Consider the following 13092-nt stretch of genomic DNA (forward strand, 5'->3'; position numbering starts at 1 on the left):
TTAAAGAATTGTTGACAGCATTTCAAAGTTGAAACTTCAAGCTTCAAAATGCTCTTTTAATCATTTGTCTACGATGATTTTTCGCCGAGTTATCGCTATTGAAAAATATTAAAAAATTGGGCTAAAATGTGGTGGCCCATTTTTTTGCGGGTGAGTGTATAAACAGAAGATATAAGTAAAATTATATCCTCTAGTAAAAGAATAAGGTTGGCATAAGGATAATGATTTTCTTACCAAGTTTTACCAAAATGATTTAACTTTTAAAAGAAGTTGAAACTCCATGGAATCGTCATTAAGATGATCTCGTCGCGGCGTTAATACAATGCCTCCCACACTGAATAGCCTTTCTACAGAGGCACTACTTGGTAGAGCTGTGTTATATTTAATAAAAAGTCTTATTTATTCGGATAATCACATCTATATTAGAATTCTTTGATTGTAAAAACCGTCGCAGTTCTTCTTCGACGGATTCACTTGTAGTTTGCCGGTGAGATTAAAAAAATCATCATTATCGATGTCTTTATTAATATTTGGAGAATTGTCTTTTGATCGAATGCCAAATAAATCCTCTAAACAGCTCTCGGCAAACTTTTTCCTCTCTTTTGCCGGTGAGATTAAAAAATCATCATTATCGATGTCTTTATTAATATTTGGAGAATTATCTTTCGATCTAATGCCAAATAAATCCTCTAAAGAGCTCTCGGCAAATGTTTTCCTCTCTCCAGTTAATCAATTTAATGTAAATTTGGGATGTGAACAGCTTGCAATTACAAAATCTTTTCTCTCAAATATTGTAGAGAATCTGTAATCAAATATAGCAACAGAATGTTTTTAGAAAAACTCGCAAATACAGTTCATTACTTAAAATCAGCGAATATATTACAATAAATATACCAATAAATTACCTTTTATCTAAACCCATTAGAACTACAGGCAAGAACCAATCATATTAAAGATCACTGAGCTGCTTTGTTTTCTGAACGCAACCAGTGAAAAGTTCACTGCGTTAAAGTAACGACAAAAGCAACTACTAAAATCGTTACCGTTACCGACAAAATGTAACTACGTCACCATGAACGTTACAAATGAAAAAAATGTAACGCCGTTACCCATTCGTTACCAAAAAAAGTAATTGTAACGGTAACGACGTTACAAGTAACGCGTTGCTTCCCAACTTAGAATTTTAATATCGAGATTTGGTTTCAATTGTCTCCGTCGGATTTCGTTTCCATTCTCTCAATTCCTCGTTTCCTGTTCGAGATTCCGAGGGATCGTCGGAGCCGCCTAAATTAATATATTGGAGTTTCTATAGAAGCGAAGCGCTAAGGCGAACGACACAATGAATAAACAGATACCGTAATGACAGGGTCATCCAACTAGCGACAGACGCCTCCTTTAATGACAGTTATATCAATAAGTATTTTTGGTACGTGCGGTTGCATAAACTCGCGCGTTGCCGCGAACGTTATAAATGGACCTGCATCGAATATGCAGACGACGTTATACCTTTTCACGCTGTCAACTAACGTTGACCGCGTCCGGCAGCGCCGAGAGCGCTTTCCCGTGTTTTAATCTATTTCATTAATTAACGAAAATCACTCCGACACTCGCGACCGGTACGTATCCCGCCACGGCGACGACAGACAATCAAATCGATGCTACTTTATGAGGTCGATAGAAGATGTCGCATGCCACCGATTGTAAAGCGCAAATCGAACGCGCTATTGTTAGTCCGCGAGCACAATTTTGTGATTAATTAAACATTAATTTGACGCGAAACGTTCGTCAATACCGAAATATACGACAGCGTTTCGGCAAATGTTTCTTTAATCCTTTTTACGCTTTGAAACCGTATCTGTCAAATTGAACGAAAAAAAATTTAATTATTTGAATCTTTTACGTTAATTTATCTCGTTTTCTTAGACGATGTATTTGTTATCCCGCGAGTTGATAGGTTGACATCGATATTATTGTACAAAAAACGATGGAACACTTTAGACGCCCCTAGCGGAAAACAATTCTACAAATAACGACAAAATATTGACTTGAAATAGAAACTTGTAGAAATTTTTATATCTCCGTTGAGACATTAATTTTTTTGTAAAAATATCTACGAAACAGTACCACAAATTACGTCAAAGACGTAAGCGTAAACGTAGATTAGCGCGCCAGCTTTGGCGCAAATGTAACGTCATGTGTAATCGGAGGCGAGTACGACATACGCCAAAGCTTGTGCGCTAATCTACGTTTACGCTTACGTCTTTGCCGTAGGCTATCGCGATAAATTCACGGTGGAACCAACAGACGACGCCTATTAATTCAGCAGAAACTCCGCTATCTCACATTACGAGCCTATGGCTGATGGCAGACAACTATCCGTAAGCGCTTAAGACTGACGTAGTCGTAAACTTAAGGTAAGGCAGAGAAAAACGTAAGCCGTAAGGAACACGTGTTCCACGGCTTACGTTTTTCTCTGCCTTACCTTAAGTCTACGACTACGTCAGTCTTAAGCGCTTACGGATAGTTGTCTGCCATCAGCCTCTCATAACAAGGGGACCTTCCTCTAATAATAATTCCGTAAATCAGCGCGCAAAGTGTCGTTCGCAAAGTAATTTGTTAGGAAATGTTGGCGCATCCTCCTGCTATTATTTAGAGCCGGATAATTATATCCGCGGCGAACTCCTTTTTTTCCGACGGACAAAACGTTCGCGATCTTTATGTAGCTCGGCGCATTCAAGGCTCAGGATCGCAGGTTCGGTTCAATAACCCTTTACCGTGGCGCATGAATATGCAGCCAAAGCGCATTGGGCGTCCATCGTAAGTGCCAATTTCAACTTTGTGCGCGCACCACGTCTCTAGGACTGAAATCCAGTTCCTCCACTTCGCGAGAGACCGGATCGGACGTTTCGCGACGTGAAGGCTCATATTTCAGTCGGTCATCGTGAGGCACCAAATGTCAAACGCACAGACAGACCGCGAAGGAAGATACGCGGGGCGTCGTGCAGCCGGCCATAAATCAGCTCGCCAATCCTCGGTTTCCCCGATTTTTCCTCGTACGCGGACCTCGCGTACCTCCGCGAACAATGCGGACGATACAGACCACGGTGTGAAGATACAAGGTGACGCAATCTGGTGGATGCGCAGTGTCAAACAATCAAAAGCGGCGCAAACTACCGAATTGGCTAATCAGAAATTTGCCCCAACCTTCAAGCTGCAAATCATCGCGGTTGAATGCAGGAAGAACCAATGAACAACCCAAAAATTGGTTACATGCGCAATGTTTCACCTTGTATCTTTACACCTGGGGGGTCAATTCTGTGTCTTACACTACAGTGAAAACGCGAAAACTGAGTAGCCTCGTCTCTTCCCGACTGTCCCCTTAAAAAAAAGAGACAAAGCCGCTCACTTTTAGCATTTCCACTATGTCGTAAGGTACAGAATTGATAGATGCGGAACATGAAGCAAACGGTACGCGGCTCGTTTCGTCGCAGCGCGATGCGGCACGGGAGATTTCGCATGGTGGTCTTTCTGCGCGCTTTTAATACGTAATGTCGCGATTACGTCGAGTCCCAAAGTTATCGCGCTAATTCAATAACCGTGGAATACGGGAATACCGTAATGAACGTCGAGTCGCGTCTCGCGTTAAAGTCGTACGAGCGATCCGCGGAGCGTCATCTATCATGCATCCTAATTTGCGTTAACCCGACGTGCATCGTCTTGGATGAATATATTTAATATAGTTATGCACCCTTAAGGAAGAATAATTGACGAGGCTAAGATCGCTCCACGTGCGGATCTTCGGCGAATTTTAATAATAGAACGTCATTCGATCAATGAGAAATTAATATTCAGAGAGACGTAGTAGTAGATCTTGAATATAACACGAGGCGCTTTATTTTAAAAAATCGCCTTCGAAACGTTATGCATTTCAATGGAGGCTCGATGAAATTTTCGACATTGAAACTTTTACGCGGCACGGCATAGTCATTTTGCATATAATACAAATGACAATTTAATTTCTATTTTTTCCGCTGGTCGAATTGCACGCGTTACAGTCCACGAGTTCGCGGTGATCGCAAGTTGATTAAACTGTCGCAATCGCGTTAATTGTTAGGCGATGAATGCCGTTAGCGCTTTAACGGGACTAACGAGCACCGAAATAAATAAGATATCGGCGCATCTCGTTGCCGCCTTCTTCATCCCTCGCGCGTCCTCAGCATCGCCGCGGCAGGTAGTGGGCGAACTGGGACACGTGGAAATAAATACGTAATCCCCTGATATTCATAGACAATCGATCGGTATCCTGAAATTAGACTCATCATCGCCGATGGCGAACGGCGGCGGAAGAGAAAAAGAGAGGGAGGAGAGCAAGAAAAGGTGGAAAATCCATCGCGGCGACGGAGTCTGCATCTTCTTCGACTCCGCCGGGTCATTTCGGGTCGAAAGTTCGCCAGGGCACGGCCCCCCCTATACATAGAAGCAACCAGGCTGCCTCTCCTCCTGCTGCCGCTGCTGCTGCTGCTGCTGAAGCTGATGCCCGCTGATGCCGTTGCTGCTGCCGCTACTCCTGCTGCTACTCCTGCTGCTACCGCCGCCGCGTCGTCTTTCTCTTTCGCTCTTTCTCTCCGCGCCGCGCGGCATCCCGCGGGCTGACAGGTGAAGCCGGGCACCTGAAATATTCATCGGGCGCTGGGTTGAACGAGGCGCGACCGAACGTCAATCTGTCAACCTGCTTCCAGCTTGCCATCCGCGTGTGTATATCCGCGAATTCTGCATTCTCACGTGTGTGTATCCCCGCGCTCGGGTACAATGCGCGCGTGTATATGCTCGATTATTTGCGACACACACGTACGCGTCCGCCGGCACACAGACGCCGCCTCCTCCCGTTCTGGTTATATTGGCAATTATATGGAAAGATGAGATCGATTCGGCGACGAATGCAGATTTCACATTCGCGAACGTGCTTGACGGCCGCGAGTCGCAATATGCATATATCGTTTTTGCGCTTTGTCTGGCCTCGTCATTATCTGAGAGACGACAATTGTAGTACCCGGCGATCTTTCTTTCATTTATTGTACCGCTGATTGATAAACGAAGTATTTGTAGCGGGCGTACAATCCACCCTTATCTTCGCCCATCGTACTTCGTACGTTCTTTAAGAAATACGCCGGGGGTAAAAATTTTCAAGCGGCTTCAATCGCTCCTTTTATTTTTATCGAAGATTCCGTTCAGCTGGAGACGTAAATTAAACACTTGCTTTAAATATTTCAGGCAGAAAGTAACGCGAGGGAAGACGTGATTTTCATTTGTCTGCCAAAATCCCGGCAGCGAAAATGAGTATATGTTGTAATGAAATTTAGAGAGACGCACATTATGCACCGTCCGCCTAACAAAATTACACCTGTCCCTCAAATGTCACCGTAAACGCGATAGTTATTTCATTATTCAATCCTTTTGCAATACAATGACACTATCAGTCGTCATTACGGCCACTTCTTTCTCAATAATAGATTTGTACAAAGGATAAGTCTCTTCGTACACGTATCGATATCGCACCTTCAATCCCCATAAGCGAATGCATTATGCACATTAACACACATGTTAATGCATGTATAGATCTTTCACTCGTCGGTTTCCCGCATTTCCAGTCGTACAACTGAAGATAGGGTACGGCGAATTAAGCCGACACTTTGAGGGGCTTTTAAAATTTAAATAATGCATTGTTGCCGGACCCGTCGTTCGGCTCCTCCCCCCCCCCCTCCCCGCCCCGCCGCCAGTTATCCCATCTCGAACGATGCTCGGACTGCGTTCCTGGCTGCTGTCGACCCTCGTTTCGCCGACTTTTTGGCACTTCTCGGTAAAGCACTGTCGGTACCGACATCGACGTGCATCAGGAATTGTGTAATTTTCACGGAGAAAATGCGAAACGAGCGGAAGAAAGTTTGTGGCCAACCAACCTGACGTGGGCTTTAATGTATCTTTCGGAGATAATTTTTCCTGAGCTCCGCCATCGGGAACGTTGGCTAATGATTTGTGATAAGTATATTATCTTGAATGTGTACACGGTTGAAAAAAATTGTGTTAAATTTAACGGACGTCGCATGTCCCAAACGGTCCACACAAATTTCCGTGTCAATTTAACTTTTAAACAGTTAACGAATTTTAAAGAAAAATTAACAATTAAAAATATGGATATGTTAAACGATCACACTAATACCCTGTTAATATTTTAACACAAACTAAATGCAGATCTCAAAAGAATTTGACATAAATTTCGTGTAAAATTAACACACTTTTAATGAGAAAATGAATTAAACAATGCCTCGGTGGTCGAATTGGTTGAGACGCCCGCCTAGCGAGAGGAAGGTCCAGGTGCAAACTCTGAGGTGATACTTTATCGCAATAAATTTAGAATAAAATATTTAGACACTAACACCCTGTCACGGCTCTTGGTCGTTTATTCCTTCAAACTTGCGTTTATCATATTTGAGTCATAGGAATTTTATTAATTTGTGAATTTTTAAAAGTGTGATTTTTACATTTTACAGTAATAAGCCAAATGACGGTTCGAAATCACACTCACTTAGGTATGTTATATAGAATAAAATGTTAATTTTTGACATAATTTACAGAATAAAATGTCAATTTTATTCTGTAAATTTGAACAGATAAATCTTGTTATTAATAATATAGAATATATGTATTGTGTAAGATTAAAACATAAGTACACATTGTGTTGTTTCAACATTGCTTTTCAGGTATTTTAATAATTTTACATTTGAGGTCAATTAATACAAGAGCAATATGTTAAATTAACACATGAATGTGTTAAACATTTAACACAAAAATTTTAACCGGCATTTTTTTTAACGTAAAAACACGAAATTTTCCAACCGTGTATTTTCTGTTTTACAAATTGCGCAAAAGTTTACGCGTATGAAAGGACAGTTGAAAATTATTTGATAAATCGCACGTTATGTTAATAACTTGATATATTCATAAATTCTATGCTGCCGATTTTATATCTATTTACGTAAACGTTTTATATAATTATTGTTAATAAACGAAAGATATACATATATGCGTATGTATTTAACGTATACTTGTATCGCCAATAATGTGTAATATTTTGTTATTTCAAATATGCATTAATTTTGTTATTTCAAATATGCATTAATGACATAATGAAACACTCGTCTTGTAAATATCTCTTTACACCTTTTTCCACAGACTTACCTAACGAAAATTGTATGTAGAATTGCAGTCTTTAGAATTTGGAGGTTGAAAATGTTGACGCAAAGATTTACAAAAATTGATAAAGTACCAGGAAACGTAATAAGCAAAGAGGTTGCACAATCTAAAATTCCAAAAATTTTCTATTAATTAAAAAAAAACACGATTCCAGAATCCAGAACATCAAAACGGGAAACATAAAAAATGCCTACATGCAATTGTAATAAATATGTATTGGTTTTGTTCTGTTAACATTGTAGTTTGGTTTGACAACATAAATGTATTGGACATTGTAATTGTAGAACAAAAATAAAATCTCGTAGCAGAGAGTGATATTTCAGTAATGTATGTATGTACGTTTCGAGATTTTAGGGGATATTTATTGAAGAACTTTTAAATGAGAAATGGGAAAATTATTGGTGTATCACGTATAAACATAAACGATAAAGTCTGGATTTACCTAATTAAATTTCATATTTGTTTTTTGAAAGCAAGTTTAATGATACATCTATATCAGGCTAAATTTACATATTTACTAAATGTATTAAAGCGTTTCGTAAAATTTCAGTTTTGCAAAAATCCATATTCAAAATAATATTTTAAAAATTCACAAAATTATAATAGGGAAAGACACGGCTCAAAAGAGTACTAAAAACTGATTATAAACTGAAATCTATACTAATATCTTAATACTACATTAATAAAATGAAAAATTTAATTAACATAACAACGTGTAATACATCGTATACGTTATATAAATTTTACTTTTATTATCGCGCCACATTTCACATTATGAATAAAAAGCAAAATGAATTTACTAAAACATTTGTATTTAGAGTAATATTTATATTCTCCGGAGTTAGATACGTGTAGTATTGAAACTGTATTCTCGCAGTTTTCAGCCCATTAAAATCTGCGGGAACAATTCCCTTTCATGGCTCCCCTTGGATTAAATTTTTAACTAATTTCGTAACCAGCATTCACTACCTGTTTTCCGTCTATCAAAGTTATAATTAAAATACCGTGTGTATTTTATCACAAATTCGTTACTTCATTTTCTCTACAAAAGCTCATGCTATTTCTATTTTACGATGCTATCGAACATTTGTGAGAAATTTGATTTCAAGCTACATCTATAATTTTCTTTTGTTATTACAGAAATAATTTACCAGAATGGCAGGTAATTGTATGTAACTTTAATTCTTCGCGTTAACAATGTATTCCATTTTTTAGAGCAACGATTAAACCTCAAAATTTCTATTAATACGCTATAGAATATTTACAAAAAATTTCCTACAAAAGAAATTAATTATAAATCAAAGGTGAGCCCTGAAAATTATATTCCTCTGTATTTCCCACTTATTACATGTACCTTTTCTTTTAACACACTCACCATAGAGGTGAAATCTCTAATCTTGGTAATTAGAATTTAAGTAACAACGATTTTTGTTTCGAAACATAGTCTCGATTGAACAGAATTAATCGTTAATTTAATCAATACCAATAAGTCCGCGGAATAATACGCAAAACGTAGCAACAGTCACGGAACAAAGTAATGTACAATAAAATATTAAGTACGGAATTTTCCATTGCGTAGGCGGACCAACGAATTCTCAACGTTTTTTTGTTGTTTTTCACTCGGCGTGGTATCGTACGAAGATTAAGCGGGCCAACGAATTCTCAACGTTTTTTTTGTTGTTTTTCACTCGGCGCGGTGACGTACGATGTTTTTGCGGGCCAATGTTTACCTGAAGGTCGCCGCGCTCTCATTCGCTCGCCGAACGTCGTGCCGGCAGGCAGCAGCGAGAGTCGCTCCGTGTGTCGTACACTTTCGCGTTATCGCTTTCCAAGACTCGATCTCGATGAATGCAGGGATGAAACGCTATTGATTTGCACACCTTTACTAGTAACAAGTAACGTTCCTTGATTAATTACCAAGTTCCTACAACTTGTAACGAGAAACGAATTGCGTGTTGAGGCGACGGCTCTTTATCAACCGTATACATATTTCACGAGACTGAATGTAAACCGTGGTACTTTGTCGCGCTTACATCTCGTTTACGCACCGCGCTTTTAATTATCTAACGATTTCGTGTAATCTATTCCATTTTCGGGAAAAGGGAGAAATCCGTGCGAACTTCGGCGTTCGCGCTGTAACGCGCTCTGTCGCTCTTCGCAACTCGTACAGGCAGGGAGTACAGAAAGTCGCTTATTGCACGTCGTGACATTATGTAAATAATCTCGATTAATTATTGCGATTAATAACTACTATTTGTCGCTGGAAATTTTGTTCACATAACTTATCTCGAGGATTGGATCGAGTGACAAAGAGTGTAAAATGTCGTTTCGTTCGCGGACTAATAACTACTTCTTCACCGCAGATTACGCTTCTGATGCTCGCGTTGCGTTTTATATCGCCAATTCAAAAGTGTTTTATCCATTATCCTATTCTTCCGAATCAAAAGTGCAAGTTAGTTCGAGTTATTTGTATAACAGAAAGTCTTGGAAACGGATAACGCAAAAGTTAATAATATTTCGTGCGTTTCGCGGTATTTCACATCGCGTACGGGAGTGTCCGAAATTTCGCGCGATCGATGATTTTTGCGAGTGAGTGTTGTGTGAGTGCAACATGGAGATCCGAGAGGAGTCGAGGAGGCCCAGGGAGGCATCGGGCAACGGCGGAAAAATCGTAAGGTAAGTGTCGTACAATTTAATATGTTATTTGTTACTCGCGCAAAATAAGGCATCTGTTCTGTTATTATTTTATTTGTTCAAATGATTCGGACGAAGATTCGAATAAGTGTTGGAGACAAAACCATGCGTATAAAATTTTGCGAGTTCACATTTAAAAGGAAGACTTTTTCAGTAGTCTATATAATTATTTTTATAAACGCCTATTTGTTTTTAAATATAAAATATGAAGTATATCTGGTACAATAATTTTGATTTTACACAATTCGTCTATAATAATCGTACACATATTTGTGTGTTTACAGTTTAACCATACATAGTTACCGATGTACAACTCTGCTGTTGCGAACCGTATCAGTGAGTGATAAGTTACTTTCTATTTTAAATTGACGTTGCGCGTGCAATTGCTTCTTTGCGTGCACAGAAATTCGTAAAAATACACAATGCCCGGCCACAAACTGCGCGCGCGAGGCGCGCGTTTTGACATCTCTGGTGAAAATAAAAAGTCGAAAACATTTAAGCGCTCGCCGGGCACATGTATGGTAGTGCAGTGTGCGTTACGGGTGGGAAGCCTCCGCTTTAATTAATAGCCGTATCATTACTTGTCACGCTAATCCCCTTTATCAGCGGCAATCCATTTTCCATCGCTCAGCTTATTACCTGCTTCACTCGGCGATCGCGAGCGCCAATTGCAATTATTTTTAATGTCTTTAAGGAAATGTTAGTCATACGTCGTATTCTATAATGCGCCGTAATAATTGTAATTAAATGGATCGTAACCATCTGGGATGGTGTACTTCCTCGCCGCGAAGTTCCCACGCCGCTATCCTTGATATGACGAGATTGATACACACGACTGAGCTCGAAGGAAAAGATACTATTAATACGCGGCAACAAGTATCTTCGCACACGTTAAAATTTCGCGTCACGCTAAATTCTAACAATTGGCAAAAGAAACTTTTGTAAACGACATAGGCAGATTTACATCTAATTGACAGATGTTTAACATAGAGATTTGTATCTTTGTCATATAATAATGCAAATCTTTCCATTAAATTTGAAATATGATGGAAACTTAATTAAGAAACATAAAAGATATAAAGGAAACTTTAGAGGGATAATCGCAATATATCTTACCTCTGTATACATATATGTATATAAAAAGTAGATTAACAAGATTCTTAAGTGCGTGTCAACAAGTGCGATTTATTTTTTCAAATATTGCTTCGCGGCGCTTGCATTTGTGAAGATGCGACATAAACATGCCAGCAGGGCTCTTAATTTTCTAATATAGACGCGAACGAAGTTAGACGCGAACACACAGGAGATTTCCTTCGAGTAAGATTACAAATTCTCGCTGGAATTCGGTGAATCGGCAGGTGACGGTGGTATCAGCTCTTCCGTGATTATGATTATTGCCCGAAAGCCAGTATCGTCAGCAAGGCTTTCTGAGCAACAATCAAAAGCATAAAGAGCTCGAGTCGAGGGCGCGTCCTGTGACGGCAGCGAAGGGCCGGCTGCCGCGAAGAGACTCGCGTAGTCCTGCAATTAAAAGCACACCTTGATTAACGATCGCGATTATGTCAATCGCATTTCATATCTCGCGGTGTCTTTGTCTCCTCTCTCGCGCGGGACGAGAGGAGATTCGCGAATGGCACCAAAATTAACTTCGGAACGCTCGCATAAGCGTCACGTCGGTCGTAATGGGAACTTTAAAATCAATCACGCGGCAAAATAAAAGGTTCCACCGGCGGAATGAAAAAAGACGGCACGAACAAGCGCCGAATGAAGAGGAGAGAATCGGAAGTGGCGGGAATACCGCGCGCTCGTCAATCTTCGCGAGGAAATGATTGAGACGAATGGATGGAAGGGCTAGCCGATCATAATTTTATTACCTCGCACATATCGGACGTCGAGATGAGGAGGAACTCCGGCAGCGATATCTTTTTCCTCCGCCCCCCCCCCTTTCCTCCTCTCGTTCTCTCTTTCGCTTACCGTAATCTCTCAGCCGGTCGAGAGGCAATATCGGTAACTACGTTTCACGTCCAATTTTAAATCGATGCCTCACGTGAAAAGTAAATTCCCTCTCCACTCTACCAAACTTTTCCCCACAGATTTCCACTTACCTGAATTCTTCACTATTCTCGCTTCTCTCTCGCCGAAGCTGGAGCGCGGCGCTTTTTACCGTTCTGAGATTTAACAGATCCAAGCGTACGCGGGAAAACACAGAGCACGATACAGGCTCGATCGTCTTATCTCATCTCGGAAATGAGTACAAATAAAACTGCGAAACGTATTCCTTTTTTTACTATAGAATTGATCCGCCTCGTCAAGTGTGTCTTGGCTTAAGTTGGAAGTCAATATTTCGGATGGAGAGAAGCTTTGTAGGCTGCACGATTTATCGTCGGAATAATGACTGTTCGCGAGTCGCTTGAACTCGACAGACATTCCGCGCGAGAGGTGCTGGGCTCAGCAGAAAAGGCCGCGAAGGCGGAGCGGAGAACGGGACACTAAGAACGATGGAAAACTCGATACACAATTTATGTCTCGTGTCATTTGTACGGGCCGAGTTGCAACGTACAATTCAATGTTTCTTTACGATTCGATAATGCGCGATCGGACAGGCGCGTGGGCCCCGACAGCCGTTGTAATGCGCTCCGCAGGTATAAACGATTCGACGGTGGACCGCGGGATATCGGAGAGAAACGTTATCGGGGAAAATGCCGTTTGGCTCAATGCTTTTCCCGAACGATGACGGAAGCGTTCTCGTGTATCAATGAGTCATCTCGACGCCGCTCGTTTCGAGATACCGTTACACCCTTGTTGTACTTGCTGTGTACTTGGCGTTTACAAAGACGGCATATATATATCGAATCCAAGAGAGCGGTCGGTTTTCCGCCAATAGGAAACTCTATCTCAATTACAGCTTTCGGGTATCGCGAGAACGCCCGCGCAATCTGCGAGAACCGCAATATTAGTTCATTCGCGGCTTCCCGTTATGGAATATACTCTCTGCCAACATCCTCGTGTAAATCTCATCGATACGTCGTCCCTGTATTCTACAAATCTAAAACTGAGCAAGTTCAGAAAATTCAACGCTCTTGTCTCCAATTCGTCAATAGATTGTCACTTCCTTATTTTCACAAAGTTAAGCCAACGGCATACTAT

This window comes from Vollenhovia emeryi, unplaced genomic scaffold (genome assembly GCF_000949405.1).
Source record: "Vollenhovia emeryi isolate VEMERY1.0 unplaced genomic scaffold, V.emery_V1.0 DF939254.1, whole genome shotgun sequence".
Taxonomy (NCBI): Eukaryota; Metazoa; Arthropoda; class Insecta; order Hymenoptera; family Formicidae; genus Vollenhovia; species Vollenhovia emeryi.